Here is a 16,644-nt window from a genome sequence, read left to right as displayed (position 1 = left end):
GCACATCATGGCTTGTAACCCGTAATGGATTTTTCCTCCAGAAACTTGCCCAATCCCCCTTTAAAGGCATCCAGGCCAGACACCATCACCACATCCTGTGGCAAGGAGTTCCACAGACCAACCACACGCTGAGTAAAGAAATATTTTCTTTTGTCTGTTCTAACTCTCCCAGCACTCAATTTTAGTGGATGTCCCCTGGTTCTGGTATTATGTGAGAGTGTAAAGAGCATCTCCCTATCCACTCTGTCCATCCCCTGCATAATTTTGTATGTCTCAATCATGTCCCCCCTCAGACGCCTCTTTTCTAGGCTGAAGAGGCCCAAACGCCTTCCTCATAAGGAAGGTGCCCCAGCCCAGTAATCATCTTAGTCGCTCTCTTTTGCACCTTTTCCATTTCCACTATGTCTTTTTTGAGATGCGACGACCAGAACTGGACACAATACTCCAGGTGTGGCCTTATCATTGATTTGTACAACAGCATTATAATATTAGCCGTTTTGTTCTCAATACCTTTTCTAACGATCCCAAGCATAGAATTGACCTTCTTTACTGCCGCCGCACATTGAGTCGACACTTTCATCAACCTGTCATCGGGCTTACTCCCGAGGAGGCGCAAACATGCTTTACGGCACATTTGTGCATCTCCTGGGCCGTCACAAGGACTTGCATTGGCCCAAGCGAAGGGCAGGATTGTGTCCAAAGGCAATAGATGGGATTGAATGTTCACTTAATGACCTAATAGCATAACAACAGGGATTGGAGAACTTATCCCCGTTGTTAAGTGGCACACACTTGTATACTGCAGTGTACTCTGACATGTGGGAGAGCAGTTGTGTGTGAGTGTAAGTGTAAAAGAGAGAGGTATAGGACTGTCACATATTGCACAGGGGCATTTTACACATTACACAGGGACAAACCCAGATTTGACATTTCTTGTATATTCTAGGCAGTCAGACTCAGCCCCCCTTGCCCCCCCATCTACAATATGGGGAATAATACCTCACAGGGTTGTTGTAAGGATTTAATCAAGATAACACACTTGAAGAAAGGAAAGGAGCAACTCTTTACACCGCCCTGAGCTCTTTGGAGGAAGAGTGGTGAAAAAATGTGAATAAAGAAATAAATAAAATAAGAAAGAACAATATAAATTCTCACCCAAAATCTTTTTTGTGTACCTGCGGATGTGTTGAAAACCTGTCAGTTCACTTTTAAAAAATAGCATGTACCCCATCTCTAATTTTACTATTTCAGAATATTTATTCTTTTTTATTAGTCTCTGTTGTTTATATTCAACACGGCTAACAATTTGCTTAAAAGCTGCATCGTAAAAGACAGACACCCCAAAAGAGAAATATATCCACTCCCAATCAAAGCAGTCTCCCAGTCCCAGTTAAGTTCCTGGCAGTTGGACAGTATGTAGGACCAATGGAAGTTTCCGGATTGTCTTCAGACAGCCCAATCCTATGCATGGCTACTCCCATTAGAGTCGATGGGGCTTACTCCCAGGAAAGCGTGGATAGGATTGGGCTGACAAGCAGCTCCAGGTAGAGCACATGACAGTAATCCAAACCAAGTTAACAGATGACACTGAGGCCCCCAGAAAAGGCTGCAGCTGGTGACCCAGCTGAAGCTGGACCAGGGGCTGGATTTCATCCCATATGAAGTTGCTCTCAGTTACTAGCCGGGCAAGATCCACTCATGCTGAATAAATGACAAGACGTGAAAACTGTCATTTCCTTGACTTTATGATGTGCATTTTGATTTCCAGAGCTGGCAGTGAAGCTGCTGTAGGAGAACTTAATCAGCAGGCTTGAGGAAAGAAAACAGATCTGTTTATTAAACCCATTGCTGCCCAGCCCACAGGTGTACACATTTGACCCCGTTGCGTATATGCAAAGCTGGGCAGAAATGGCTTAAGCATGCTATTGGACAGAGTTCCCCTGTGTGTGGGAAGTCTGACCCTTAGGCGTACAGAAGATGTGACCTTTATAGGATCTTAGGAGGCGAGATCATACAGTCTCTTATCATATACAAAAACATCATATAAAAATGTTATTCACACTCAGATCTAATTCGCATCTCCTGCATACAATAAACACACAAAGAGGTGAGAGCAAAGGAAAGACATCTGTTGGCTATGAATGAGGATAGAAAGGGAATAAAAGTTACTGGAAATGGTAACAACATGGGGAAGAATTCTTATTTCTTTACTCAGCGTGTAGTTGGTCTGTGGAACTCCTTGCCACAGGATGTGGTGATGGCGTCTGGCCTGGATGCCTTTAAAAGCGGTTGGACAAATTTCTGGAGGAAAAATTCATCATGGATTACAAGCCATGATGTATATGTGCAACCTCCTGATTTTAGAAAGGGGCTATGTCAGATGCAAGGGAGGGCACCAGGATGCAGGTCTCTTGTTGTCTTGTGTCCTCCATGGGACATTTGGTGGGTCACTATGAGATACAGGAAGCTGGTCTAGATTGGCCTATGGCCTGATCCAGCGGGGCAGCTCTGATGTTCTTAAGAACTAGGTATAAACAACTTCTGAACAAATAGACCAGTAAGCACATAAAAGCGAGAGCAGGGTATATCAATTAATACTAAAAAATTACAGTCCCTTGTCGGAGATCTGACCCCTAACATCAGACTCTGATGGGGTCATTTACCGAAGCTCATGGTTCCTAACTCTCAGTACATAAGAACATAAGAACAGCCCCACTGGATCAGGCCATAGGCCCATCTAGTCCAGCTTCCTGTATCTCACAGCGGCCCACCAAATGCCCCAGGGAGCACACCAGATAACAAGAGACCTGCATCCTGGTGCCCTCCCTTGCATCTGACATTCTGACATAGCCCATTTCTACAATCAGGAGGTTGCACATACACATCATGGCTTGTAACCCGTAATGGATTTTCCCTCCAGAAACTTGTCCAATCCCCTTTTAAAGGCATCCAGGCAGATGCCATCACCACATCCTGTGGCAAGGAGTTCCACAGACCAACCTCACGCTGAGTAAAGAAATATTTTCTCTTGTCTGTTCTAACTCTCCCAACACTCAATTTTAGTGGATGTCCCCTGGTTCTGGTGTTATGTGAGAGTGTGTGTGACAGTGTGGCAGGCTGAGCATGTGATACATGGAGAAAATAAGAAATCGAGCTTTTTCTCCCACATTGCCCCGCTCCAGTCAAACGCGCATAATTTTGGCCCACAGAATGTCCCAGCCCTGTTTCCACCAGTGCAGAGCGCCACCTTTCATCTTAGAGCACTGCTTCCCCCATAAGGCAGTTTCTTCAACTGAGCACTCTCTCTTTCCCTCTCCTGCCCCCCCCCCATGTGTGTGAAAAGTAATTTAGTGACAAGGTTGTGTACTTCATAACTTCCCAGGGGAGAGCAAGCACCAGTCAGCCAGCTTTCTGGCTGCAGGGTCCCTATGTGCTCTCCAATGCAGCCCTGTGTCCTCACAGCCCTCCCTCCCTCTCCCTCTCTCTCTTGTGCTCTCACTGTCTCCCTCTCTTACACACAGACACATCCATGCGCTGCCTCCGAGGAAGTTTCTGTCTCCTTCAGTTTCCGGCTCGGCCTGCACACCATCTGCTCCTGACTCCCACAGCCTGTGCTCCACCTGGACTCTGCTCCTCCAGGTCTTCAGCGCACAGAAGCCTCCGACAAGTGCTGCCGGTTGCTCTGGAAACGGTGGCGTTATTTTTACATCCAAACATTAGGTAGGGAACACGACACCCTCGATGCCCACAACACCCAGATAATAACCCCTCCTGCAAAACTGGGAGCCTCCTTCACACCACCACCCCCAGGACCTCCACACCATCAGCCTTCACGCCACCAAAATATTTCTGCTCATTGACTCATGACTGACCTTTCTGCAGTACCATTCGTGATTTAAAAAAAATAAATAAATCTAAGCAGGGTGGCTTACAGATAAAACAATACTGACAATAGCCCAAACTTATTTAACCCAGGATGAAAGAAGTAGCAACAATCCTTTCTTACACTTGGATTTATTTTATTGCACTCCTTCCTCCTGGGAGCTGAGGGTCATTTGTAGGGTTTGTTCCCGTTTGTTTTATCTTCACAACAACCCAGTGAAGTAGGCTAAGCTGAGAGAGAAGTTGACTGACTTGATCTCGTAGTGAGTTACATGTCTGAGTGGGGATTAAAACTCGAGCCTAGCCTGACGCCCTAACTGCCACACCACATAACCCAGAACAGTCTCCTCGAGCTGAACCATTTTGGCTGCATAACTAAAAGGGATGGAGCCAGGGATACCTCTCTAGGGCAGTGGTTCTCATACATTTAGCACCAGAACCCACTTTTTAGAAAGAGAATGTGCACATCTGGGGTGGGGGGTTGGGAAAGGACCTCAGAGGTGGAGCAAAGTTCTTAGACAATCTCACTTGGCAGCAGGAGGCCATTGTTGAGATGTCAGGCACTAAAGCCCTGGGCTTTAAAAGCCAAACACCTTAAATTGGTGACTAATGAAGAATCCATTATTTTAAGCTGTGCAGATTTGGTAACTGGTTCATTTATGCTAACTAACTGGAGCTCTTCAGTGTTTGGGATGCAGGCATTATCCAGCCCTCCCTGTGGATGTCAAGACTTGAACCCTTAGCCTTCTGCACGTAAGGCATTTGCTTGACTTCTGAGCCTTGGTCTCCCTCCCCTCGGCTTCTCAGAGGGAAGTTACAAGGATAGTCAGAAACTACAAGGCTCACCTGTAGCACCTTTAAGTCTAACCAATTATTTTCAGCATAAGCTTTCATGGACAACAATCTGATGAACTACTAGACTGTAGCCCATGGAAGTCTGCATGAAAAAACTCCTGCATGCGTTGCTACACACAGACATTTTAATTCCTCAGCAGCAGAGGCAGTGTCATTTCTCTGCTCTATTTCTTTACCCATCATGTCTGTGGAACTCCTTGCCACAGGAGTTGGTGATGGTGTCTGGAGAAGCCTTTAAAAGGAGATTGGACAGATTTCTCAAAGAAAAGTCCATCACATCTTACAAACTGTAACTGGTCTGTGCAAACTCCTGGTTTTAGAAGTAGTCCAACTCAGAATGCCAGGTGCAAGGGAGTGACACCAGGATGCAGGTCTCTTATTGTCTTGTGGTTCCCTGAGGCATCTGGTGGGCCACTGTGAGATTCAGGAAGCTGGGCTAGATGGGCCCGATTCAGTGGGACTCTTCTTATGCTCCACATATTCTAAAGCAGTGTTCTTTCATCTTGGGGTGGTGACCCCAATGGGGTCACAAAGCCACATTTGTGGGGTCATGGCAAGTTAGGGGAACCAAAATGGCCTCCAGTAGTGCCAAATCATACTGTAGCAGCAACTGTTACCCTGCACATGCCTGATCTCGTCTGATCTCGGAAGCTAAGCAGGGTCAGGCCCGGTTAGTACTTGGATGGGAGACCGCCTGGGAATATCGGGTGCTGTAGGCTTATACCATAGTCTTTCGAGACTGAAGGTTGCCAACCATTGTGGCATGGTGCAATAATGGGGGGGGGGGTGTAGAGGGTTGCATAAGATCCAACATTCCACACATGAAAGTATTTACACACTGCTTGCATACACAGGATTGTTGTTGAGCCTTGCTCCATTGTTAATCTTTGCTATCTTCTGCATGCCATCCTATGTTACTCTGCAGGAGCCTGCTATAAAAATCAAAGGGATGTATTAACTTGATGAACAAAAATGGTTCTGCTAAGTTCAAAAAAAGCCTTCTTTACTGCAGCCTGTGGGGGCTGGTAGTGGGTGACAATATGGGTGGGCTGGGGTGGATTGGGTCCTGGGAGGGGCGTGGGATCAATGGGGCGGTCCCCAGCCTCATACTTCATACATTTATTTATTGGGGTCTTGGCATGAGAAAAGTTGAAGACCACTTTTCTAAAGGCTATCTCTGCTGAGAATGGAGATTTTCACCCCACCTGGTGCAAGGCTTCAGACATAAAAATGGTCCTCTCCTTTTCTCACTCCCCATCTGGGGTTTTCTCCTCCAGTTTCCTGGGCTTAACTGGGCAGTCCGAGTGCCCTATTCATGTGTTGAATTCTGGAAGCTGACTCTGAATGTACCTCTGGCTCTTGGCTTTGCATAACCATCATCCAGGTAATCAAGTCTTTTCTCCTCCAACTGGGCTCCTTCCACATGCAGATGAACTGTGTTAGATGGGTCAGGAATTGGCTTGAGGTGTCTGGAGGTCAGGACACTCTCCCTCCAATTGCAATGCTTTCCTCAAAATCAAACATAATTTCTCAATCAGCTTGATAAGAATTTTTCATGGAAACCTCCTGCTGCCTGTCTTCTGCAAAAGGGGAGAGACTGCTTGGCAGGGCCTATGGGGGGGGGGGGCTGTGTTCTAAGGTCTAAGATGGCTTGTTGCACTGCAGGAAGCAGGGCTGGGGCATTCCCTGAAGTTACTCTTTGGGTAAGGCAGTACAGTCCTACATGTACTGTCAGCACTGTGGGCCAAACTAATCAGGATTCTGTGGGTCAAATGTCACATATGGTAAAGCACATCAATTAAATGGTGGTTTAAAATCAGCAATGGTCCCCAGCCCATTATGCATGGGAAGGATAAAGCAGATAGAGAGATGCTCTTTACACTCTCCCAAAGCACCAGAACCAGGGGACATCCACTAAAATTGAGTGTTGGGAGAGTTAGGACAGACAAAAGAAAATATTTCTTTACTCAGCGTGTGGTTGGTCTGTGGAACTCCTTGCCACAGGATGTGGTGATGGCATCTGGCCTAGATGCATTTAAAAAGGGATTGGACAAATTTCTGGAGGAAAAATCCATCACAGGTTACAAGCCATGACGTGTATGTGCAACCTCCTGATTTTAGAACTGGGCTATGTCAGAATGCCAATGCAAGGGAGGGCACCAGAATGCAGGTCTCTTGTTGTCTTGTGTGCTCCCTGGGGCATTTGGTGGGCCGCTGTGAGATACAGGAAGCTGGACTAGATGGGCCTATGGCCTGATCCAGCGGGGCTGTTCTTATGTTCTTAACTACAATTCCCAGGAGGCCTTGCAGGTCTCTTGTTATCTGGTGTGCTCCCTGGGGCATTTGGTGGGCCGCTGTGAGATACAGGAAGCTGGACTAGATGGGCCTATGGCCTGAACCAGAGGGGATGTTCTTATGCCCAGGAAAAAGCAGCTGGAGGAGGAAAGGACCTGTAACAGAACCATGGTGCTCAGAAATGGTTGAACACCTCCCTTCTGTTCTCCATTCCTGCCAAAATTTGCCCCTGATGCATTCATTTGTCCCCAGAGTATTGGCATTTAGTGCAATTTTCATAATTTATTTAAACACTCTAAGAAGTGTGTTTTGTGCACTATGTGCATGCCCCCTTCCACGCACTGTGGCACATGCACCCACCACAGTTGTCTTTTTATGAAAAAAGAGACACTTCTAGTTTTAAATCTGTCTGTTAACACCAGGCTTAACATAGCAGGTAATTTAGCCCCGATTCCTGCATGCATAATGAATAAATTGTGTTAAACAGACATATCACAGAATCAGTTTGAAGGGATCTTCAAGGTCATCTAGTCCAACCCCCTGCCTCTAGCAGGGAGTTCTGTCTGGCTCTTGGGCCTCTTTCTGTCCAGCTACTGCACCTTCCTGCTTTCCACAGATCTATCTGTGAAATCCATAAGCAGGACTTGAAGGCAATAACCCTTCTCTGGTGTTGCTCCCCAGCAAAAGGTATACTGCCCCCAAACGTGGAAGCTTTATTCAGCTACCATTCCTCCAAAACTTCTCCTCCACACGTTTATCTAATTCCCTTTCGCAGCCACCTCATGTCATAACCACCGCTTGGGGCTGTGAATTCCATAAAGATGAATGTTGGATGGGTGAAGAAATTGCCATGCTAGTGCCACATGCCACAGCGCAAAGTCGTAGGAGCCCTGCCAGCTGAAAAAGTTGACAGCTGTCTTCCTTTCCTGTTCCTTTTGTCTCACCTTATCAGAAACAGGCTGAGGTGTTCACAAGAACTACCTCTCCCGAAATAAAACCAAAGCAGAGCCGCAGGGGAAAAGTTCAACGGTTCCAGAAGCCCTCTTCCGTCCTCCAAGGAGAGAAGCAGAAGGAACCTTTCTGTTCTCATTTATTTTATGGCCGTGGCAATCCTCCGAGGCGCCGACTTGGTTTTCCTGGAAACCGGGCAAACTTATCCTGGTGTCACTGCAGCACTTCCGAAAGCCTTTGAAAGACTCCAGAGCTGAAGACCCAGCTAAATGCCCATGCTCAATTATTAATTAGATGATTAGCATTTTGCTTTTATGCTTACCCCTTAACTGTGAGCCTGCCTTTCCGATGAGCAAACCCAGCCATCTTCTTCTCCTAGCAGCAGTAATTTGTTAAGAAGGCTGTCCTTTTGCCTCGGAGCAAGAGACTTGCTTATGAATTATTTTTACAGCACTGGCATTGTGGAAGCATTGTGGAATCATTATTAGTATTGCACATGGACCTCGCCTCATTCAACCTTAGTGGTTCCATTGCACAGATGAGAGAACTGAGGTCAGGTAATGTTCACCGCTAAGGCTGTTACGGGTGTCAGGGTTTGTGTGATGGTCCTTGGCTTTGCTTGACAGGACTCTGCTCCTGTGCCTTGAAGAGTGGCAGGGTCTCTCCTGGCATGGAGATAAATGGTGGGACAAATTTACTTGCTACATGTCCAGGTTGTATTTAAAGATCAAGGGTAGTGCCTTCTCCACACCAACTTAACTACATGCACTCTGGAATGCTCTCATTAAAGATTTTTGGAAAATCAAATGACTGGCTAGGCTTCTACCCAATTATTTGTCATAACTGCTTTTTTATCACTGCATGTGCCTAGCAAAGTTCTATGGCAGCGGTTTTCAGCCAGTGTACTATGGCACATTGGTGCATGGCTAATTGGGTAAGAGGCACTTTTTCAAGTGGGTGCTCCTTTTTTTAGCAGGGGGAGAGTAATTGGCCCACCTCACCCCAGCACTGTCTGTTCTAGTGGCAGTCTGCTGGTATTGATTTGCATCTTTTTAGATTGTGAGCCCTTTTGGGACAGGGAGCCATTTACGTTATTTGATTTTTCTCTGTAAACCGCTTTGTGAACTTTTAGTTGAAAAGCGGTATATAAATACTGTTGATTGATTGATTGATGGCAAATGGTTCTGCAGGTGCATCTCAGGATTTGGGGAGAGGGTCATTTTAGTAAGGCCAGTGGGGGGGATGTGAGCCCCCACCAGCAGTGCAGTGTCCTTGTCAATTGTCAAGAAACTTATGGTGTGCCTTGACAATTTTAGCACCTTGTCAGTGTGCCGTGAGATGAAAAGGGTAGAAAATTGCAGATTTAGACACACAGGATTTTTCTTTGGAAAGGGGCAAGGCATTTGAACACATGAAGCTGCCTTCATATAAGGTCAGATCCTTCAGGGATGGTGCCAGCCTTTTGGAGACCCCCTGGAGTGCACCTTTCTCTTCCTCCTTTCAAATGTATTCCGCATCCTTGTCTGCAAGGCCCCTGGCTTAACCCCTGAATTCTTAACACCAGTTGAAACTCATCCCTACTATGCTCTTGCTCTGTGGCCTTAGGCAAGCCATTCTCTCCCAGCCCATGTCTACAAGAGGGAGATGATAACAAACTTGACACATCTTACAGAGATTTTCTTAAGAATTTCCATAGAACGGAGTACTGAGGGTGAAAGTGCAAGAGTACACCTGACTGTGTCGTACATTCTTGGGCCTGTGCATAAAGACAGGTGCAGACATTCATTTGCACATGTGCCAGGATCAGACCACCAGCAGATTAGTCAGTGAATGTAATGTTTCAACCTGCATTCTGGGATTGTGTAAGTTCTATCAAATGTCCCATGTATGCTGCTAGTCGACCACTACTGCAACCACTGTAGCACAGATGGCCCCATGTTGATCACAGTGTAATCCAGCCCCAATGGACTCTTCCACTCCGTGTATTCATTTAATAAAAATATTGATGTACCACTTTTCAGCAAAGAAAAGGTCAGGAAGTCCTGTGCAGAGTAAAAGAAATAAATCAAGGGTTCCCTGTCCCCAAAGGATTCACAACCTAAAACAGATGCAGAAGAGACACTGCGCTGGGCTGAAGAGGGACAGTTGCTCTCCCCTTGCTAACTATCAGAGGAGCACCACTTTAAAAAAGTGCCTCTCTGCCCAATTAGCAGGGGTTGTTTGATTGATCATTACAGCCTAAAGACCTGAATAATAGGGGAAGGCCTGGAGAAAAGAAGCTGCCCCTACCCATCTTACCAACACATTATTGTATGTCTCTGATGAGTGCAGCACTGCAAATCAAAGAGCCTAGGAAAGGCCTTGGAAATGCTCTACAAATGCAACCAGTATTCAAAAAACATGCAACATGGATCAAAGCATATTGACATGCCAGTTGTTATGAATATAGCCCCTATTCTTATTTGTTATCACTCTCTATGCATTTAACAGAGGTAAACATTCATTCTAGGGACAAACCTAGAGAGCCAGGGTGGTGTAGTGGTTATGGCGGTGGACTTAGATGTGGAAGATCCAGGTTCAAATCTCCCCTTAGCCATGAAGCTTCCTGGGTGACCTTGGGCCAGTCACTTTCTCTCAGCCTCACCTACCTTACAGGGTTAGGGTTGTGAGGACAAAAGGAGGTGAGCACTGCCCTGAGCCCTGAAACATCATAGGCTACGTATGGTGTAGTGGACTATGTGCTGCATTCAGACTGTGAGTCCCAGATTCAAACTCCCATTTAATCCTGAAGCTCACTGTCAGTACAATCCTATCCTCTGTGCTCAGGTGTGCTTCCTAGGAAGTCTGTTCAGGTTTGCCATTTTAGTGACCTTCAGCCAGTTGTCCTCGCTAAGCCTAACCTCCCTCATAGGGTTGTTGTGAGGATAAATATGGAGATATCCATGTATGCCACCCTGAACTCCTTGGCGGAAGGGGGAAATTAAAGCAGATGAAAGAAGTGTGTGGGCCAATCAGAGACATGACGCACTGCTCCAGCACTCGGGGGAGTGACATCACAACATCACGCTTGTGTGACATCACTTCCAGGTTCTCTCCAGAAGAAGGGGCACTTGCCGTGGCAGCTTCATGTCCCTGTTTCTTCTCATGTGGAGGCCTGAAGAAGGAAGAATGAAGTGGGTTCCAAGCCCTCAGCAACTAACTAGGGTGGAGCCTGAGGGGTAATCATGCACCCCCTCTTGGCATGGGGTCTCTGGGGCCAATGCTGTGCAGTTACTTGAATGCACATCCCACTGACTTCAACAGCATTTGCTCAGAAAAAAAGTGCAACTGGGATTGTGTGTAACCCAGGAACAGTACCTAGAACAGCTCCTGACCACCTTTCACTCAAGGCTGAGGTGCTCGCTTATGATCAATGCTTAAGAAACCTCCCTTTCTATGAGTGGTGCCCCTTTCAAAAGTGATGATAGGCCTCCTTGCACTGACAAATGGGAGGACGGACATCCTCCCGCAAATGACTGGCAATGCTCGCCAAGTCGGCACCATCCTGGGACCACAACATCCTGACTCAGATTTTAAAGGACAGAAGCTAATGCCTTTCATTAGCTTCTTGCCAAGTATAATATAAGAGGTAAGCAGACAGCCCCAGAGGAACAGATGCAGCCAAAGGCCAGAGGCATTATGTAAACAGCAGCTAGGAAACAAGGAACATTTTCTAATAACAGGGATTAACTTGGCCATTAAATACAAGGCGAGCCCTCCCTTGGTTGGCTGAAAGAGCTGCCATGATGGCTTTTGCATGGCATATTTTAGTTTGACATTTGGTCTTTTGCTCCCCACCCTACATAAGCTCAAAGCAACACACTGCCCATCACATTTTTGTTTCTTATTTAGGGCTGTCACTTTTTCTTCCAGTGGCACAGCTGTCCCTTCAACAGCGTCACACGTTCAACAGGTGAAGCCTTCCTCATCACTTCCTCGGGTGGGAGAATGCGGACTTGTTCCTCATCCATATTCAGGAAGAGGGAGTAGTGATGCTCCGAGTTCCACTGTGCTCCCTTCAGGAGGAGGAAGAGTACTCCATGGAGAGGAAGATTTTAGATGATGATGTCCCTCTTTGTGACTGGCAGAGCTCCCGTCTCTTCTTTTCGGACCTTTTTCCCAAGCTGTTTCAAGGAACTGTCAGCGTTCTTGAGCTTCACCCTTCCCCAGCTTCTGCCTTAGAGCTTCAGCCTTCCTCCACCCATTGGGGTGCTGCTTCTGCTTTCCCTAATCAGCAGGAGGCTTTCGGGGGGGGGGGGGTCCCATTACCTGAATGGTAATGGTTGGCAACCTTCAGTCTCGAAAGACTATGGTATAAGCCTACAGCACCCAGTATTCCCAGGTGGTCTCCCATCCAAGTACTAACCAGGCCTGACCCTGCTTAGCTTCCAAGATCAGACTAGATTGGGCATGTGCAGGGTAACAGTTGCTGTCATTACCTGAATACTGCTAGCTCTTTGCTCAGGCATAGCCAGAGGCATAGCAAACAATTGGTTCCAGGAAAGTTGCAAGCAGCTGAGTCAGTTGGACTGCACTGCACCTGTGCTTGCCACACCCTAATTAACTGGGCAGACTCTGATTGGGTGCTCAGCCCACTTAAGCCTCACTAGGCAGCTCCACCAGTGCAGTGGGTGTACTGTATATGAACTTGGACTGACTGTGATTTGTGGATACTGACTAGGATAAGGTAACTCTGGACTGCTACATTCTATGTGTATGACCTGGACTGCTTTGACTACTCTGTGTGTAACTCCTTACTCAAAATACAACAGCTGTTCAAAGACTCTGCTGTGTCTGCTACTTTGTAAGCAACCTGCTCTACAACAGGACATACCCAGGTTTCTGCCTAACAAATACTTTAAACAGCTCACAGAAAAGGAATGGGCTACCCCCTCCAAGGTTAGAGATTTCAGCCATCCTGCCAATAGATTTTACAAGGTGGACAAGGATGACCTGTTTAAGCTACCCCTGGTGGATGCTCCCCGCCTCTGATAGTGAAAGCCTCCGGAAGGATCCAGTGGATAAGAGAATCGAGATTGATGCCAGGCGGGTCTTCCAGGCACCAGCCAATTCTCTTAAGGCTTCTGTGGCTTCATCTCCCTGCTCTAGGGCCCTCTTCCTCTGGATGCAGCAGCTTGCGGAGCATCTTCAGCTCCCTCACAAAGCGCAGGCTGACCTCAGAAGGATGGCTTCCACTGCTGCCTTCGTTGCAGATGCCACAGCTGATTCCATCCAATTTTCTGCTAGGACCATGGCAGTAGGGGGGGCAATACGTAGAAGAATGTGGCTCCGTAACTGGGACACTGATTCAGTGTCCCACGCCAAGGTGGTTGCTCTCCCCTTCCATGGGGCCAAGCTGTTTGGAGAGGATCATGATCCCCTCCTAGTTTAGACTAAGGGGAAGTGGAAGATGCCTTCCACCAAGCTCAAGTCATCAAAGCCTCCATTCAAGCAGCAGCAGTACTCCTTTTGTGGCCCAAGAGGTTCTTCAACTTTCTCCTCCTCCTCTGGTAGTTTCCACAGAGGGCAGCAACCCATCTGGTGGCCCAGAAAAACCTCTTTCCAACCACGCTCCCAATGGTCTCAACATTTCCTTGCAAAGAGCAGCAAACAACAACTACCTGACATTCTTCTGATTGGGGAAAGGCTGCAGTTTTTTGCCCACAGGTGGGACTCTATAACATCGAACAAGTGGATCAGGGACACAGTGAGATTGAGACACTCCCTCAAGCTCCATGCCATCCCAAGAGACTGCTTCATCCAAGCTCGCAGGTCTGCCTGCCATCTGAAGCACTCCAAGACACTCGAGGCCATTTGTCACCTACTTCAGATTGAAGCCATAGAGCCTGTCCTGGAGCCCAAGCAGGACCTGGGAGTGTATTCCTACTTCTTCATGGTGCCCAAGAAATCCAGATACACCAGAGCCATCTTCAAGCTCAAGTGGCTCAACGGATAGATGCGGCGACAGAAATTTGAGGTGGAGACCCAGAGGTCCATCCTGCTTGTGAACAGCCACCTGCCACCTGGTTCTTCACCAGGGGACACTGCCCCCAGGCAGAAGGAATGGAAACACTGCACCTCCAGTGGCCCAAGGGAACTTCTATGTCAAGTTTATCTCCAAGGTCATCAACAAGATAATGGCCAAGAAGGCAGAGGTCTTCCTGATAGTTCCTCAATGACCTCATCATCCCTAGTTCACAGATCTCAAGGAGCTGCCCATCTCCCCTCCTCTTCATCTGCCACTGAGGCCTGACCTTCTTCTTCAGGGACCGCTCCTTCACCTGCAACTGCAGATGCTCCACTTAGCTGCCTGAAGGTTGAATGTCAGAGACTCACCAAACTGGGCCACTCAGAGCCGGTGCGCAGAACCTTATCACCTGACAGAAGGGCCTCTACCAACAGGGTTGACAATTACATATGGTGGGTGCTAGTGGACTGGTGTACACAGCACAGGATTCACCCAGTAAAGATCAAGGTAAATTAATTATTGGACTTCTTCCAGTCTGACCTGGACAAGGGCCTTAGCACCACCACCCTCAGAAAGCAGATTTCGGCCATTGCCTCTGTGTTAGGCTACCCCAAGGGTGCCTTTTTGATGTGTGAGATAATCCAGTACTGGAATTTTAATCAAAATCTTGAGTTGTAGTGGTTAATTTTTTTTTTAATTGTGACAATCTGTCGTGGAACAACCCCATTGAAGAAGATACCCAGAGCTTGTTGCTAGAACTAGCAGGGCCAACCCACCCATGAGGCCAGGGATGGATCTACTATGAAACTAATGAAGCTTAAGCTTCAGGGCCCCCATAACAACTAAAGCTTCAGGGTCCTAAAAATGTATGTCCACCACTGCATGACGCCAGCTGCGTCAGTCTCCTCAAGCAACATATTGGTGGGGAGTTTCCATCTCCATCTGCACTCACCTCAATGCTCCTCCTCCCAACACTCCCTAGATTGGAAAAGGGGCAGAGCAGAAGAGGAGTATGAAGAAGTGGAGAGTGGCAGACTTCTTGCCACTCTAGCCCACCGCTCTCCTCTCCACTTCTTCCTCTCCATCCCCCTTTTTCTAATCCAGAGAGCAGGAAGAGCAGAGGTTGGCATATCATCAGGTAAAGGTTGGGAACTGGTAACCTGTGTATCAACAAGAAGGGACAGGGCAACAGAGTGTCCAACTTCATTCAGGCAGTTATGGTCCAACTCTACTCAAAGCAGCTGTGATCTAGAGCAGCTAGATCTAGGGTAGCATATGGTCTACGAGCAGCTGTGAGGCCAAGCTGTGCAGGAAGTCTTGTCTGTGCCATGAACTCACTAGACAAGCTACTGACTCTCACCCTCAGTTCCTATCAACAGGGGTCAGCATATTGATCCAAACTTCAAGGTTTTCTGTTGGAAATCAGGATTACAAAAGCCTAGTTTACTCATGCACCAATATTAGTTGGTAGAGTGAGCTACAGCTAGGAGATGCTAGTTTAAAATGCTTCCCTCTGTAAGAAAATTAATGTTAGAGAGAAAGACAGCACAGCCTGTCAAAAGGTTCTAGCTAAAAAAACTCCCTGTTGTGCTAAGTTTTCTAGTCACTGACTGGTGTATGTTTTTTTTCTTTTAAAAAAAAAAAAACATATATTGACATTTCTCTATTATAATTTTATTGTAAAGCAGATAATTTTACTGCCTCATCTGCTGTATGTTCTGCATTGCATACCATTTGAGATTATAGGAAAATGTAAGGAATGAGAATTGTTGTTTGCTTGTGTTCCTTTGTGTTAAAGTCTCTGCAGGTAGAAAACTAGCACATCAGGGATCTGATTGGGTTGGAAGCTTTTGACTTGATGGTCTTGTATTTTGTTTGGCCAGTGCTCAAAAATGGTACCCCTCTCCCTTGCAGGCAGAAGTGACACAGTCCCCCACACCAACTTAAAAGTCCCCTTTTTCGTTTTGGTATTGCAGATCAGGCCTGAGAAAAGGCATGGTGAATGCTCCCAATGCACTCAAAGTGCCATATAAATGCAAAATAGCATGTTCACTGAGAATGAAAAGGAAGGCAAGTCATCCTCCCAGAAATCTGGAACAATGGGAAGGAATGAGTCTTTGTCAGAATCCTCCTTCACAGCTAGAAAGTAATGCACTTCGCTGACTATCTAGGCCACACAACAAGCAAGCTGACATCTCTGCTATTTCCACCCTTAAGCAATTTCACTCAGGGTTGTGCAGCATCAAAAGGGTTCCAGCCAAATGCTAGCTTCCACCCCAAGCCCCATACAATATGTTGGCTGCATTTATATATCCCACATTCTTAGAGCCATCAATGCTTATGAAGGTATCTCAGTATTAAAACCATCCATTAAAAGCAACTATCCAATTGTTTCACATTTTTGTTTCCAATTGTTTCCCCTGAGGGCTGGGGATAAGAATAGGCCCTCAGTTTGGCTGTGCTTGTCCTAAGAGGCGACTAAACAGCCACCGGGTAGATGGGACTCTTCAGCCTGGGAAGGCAGCTCATCTGAGAGAAGGAAAACTCTGATCCCAAACCTCCACTGCCTTGTGGCTACATCCAGTTATGGAAAAGGCTTCAGGAGTCAACCTCAAGGCAAAATCCGGAGCTGGAGTCCCTGAGGCAGTTCATGG

At 46.9% G+C, this 16,644-nt stretch overlaps 2 pseudogenes; one reads left to right on the top strand and one right to left on the bottom strand.

Moving 5' to 3' along the window:
* Positions 1–5,336: 5,336 nt before the first annotated feature.
* LOC136642382 (5S ribosomal RNA) lies at positions 5,337–5,456 on the top strand (annotated as a pseudogene).
* Positions 5,457–12,339: 6,883 nt separating this feature from the next.
* On the bottom strand, positions 12,340–12,456 carry LOC136642764 (5S ribosomal RNA; annotated as a pseudogene).
* Between the last annotated feature and the right edge of the window lie 4,188 nt (positions 12,457–16,644).

The sequence above is a fragment of the Tiliqua scincoides genome, chromosome 2 (assembly GCF_035046505.1).
Source record: "Tiliqua scincoides isolate rTilSci1 chromosome 2, rTilSci1.hap2, whole genome shotgun sequence".
Taxonomy (NCBI): domain Eukaryota; kingdom Metazoa; phylum Chordata; class Lepidosauria; order Squamata; family Scincidae; genus Tiliqua; species Tiliqua scincoides.
This window is presented reverse-complemented; position numbering and strand designations above follow the sequence as displayed.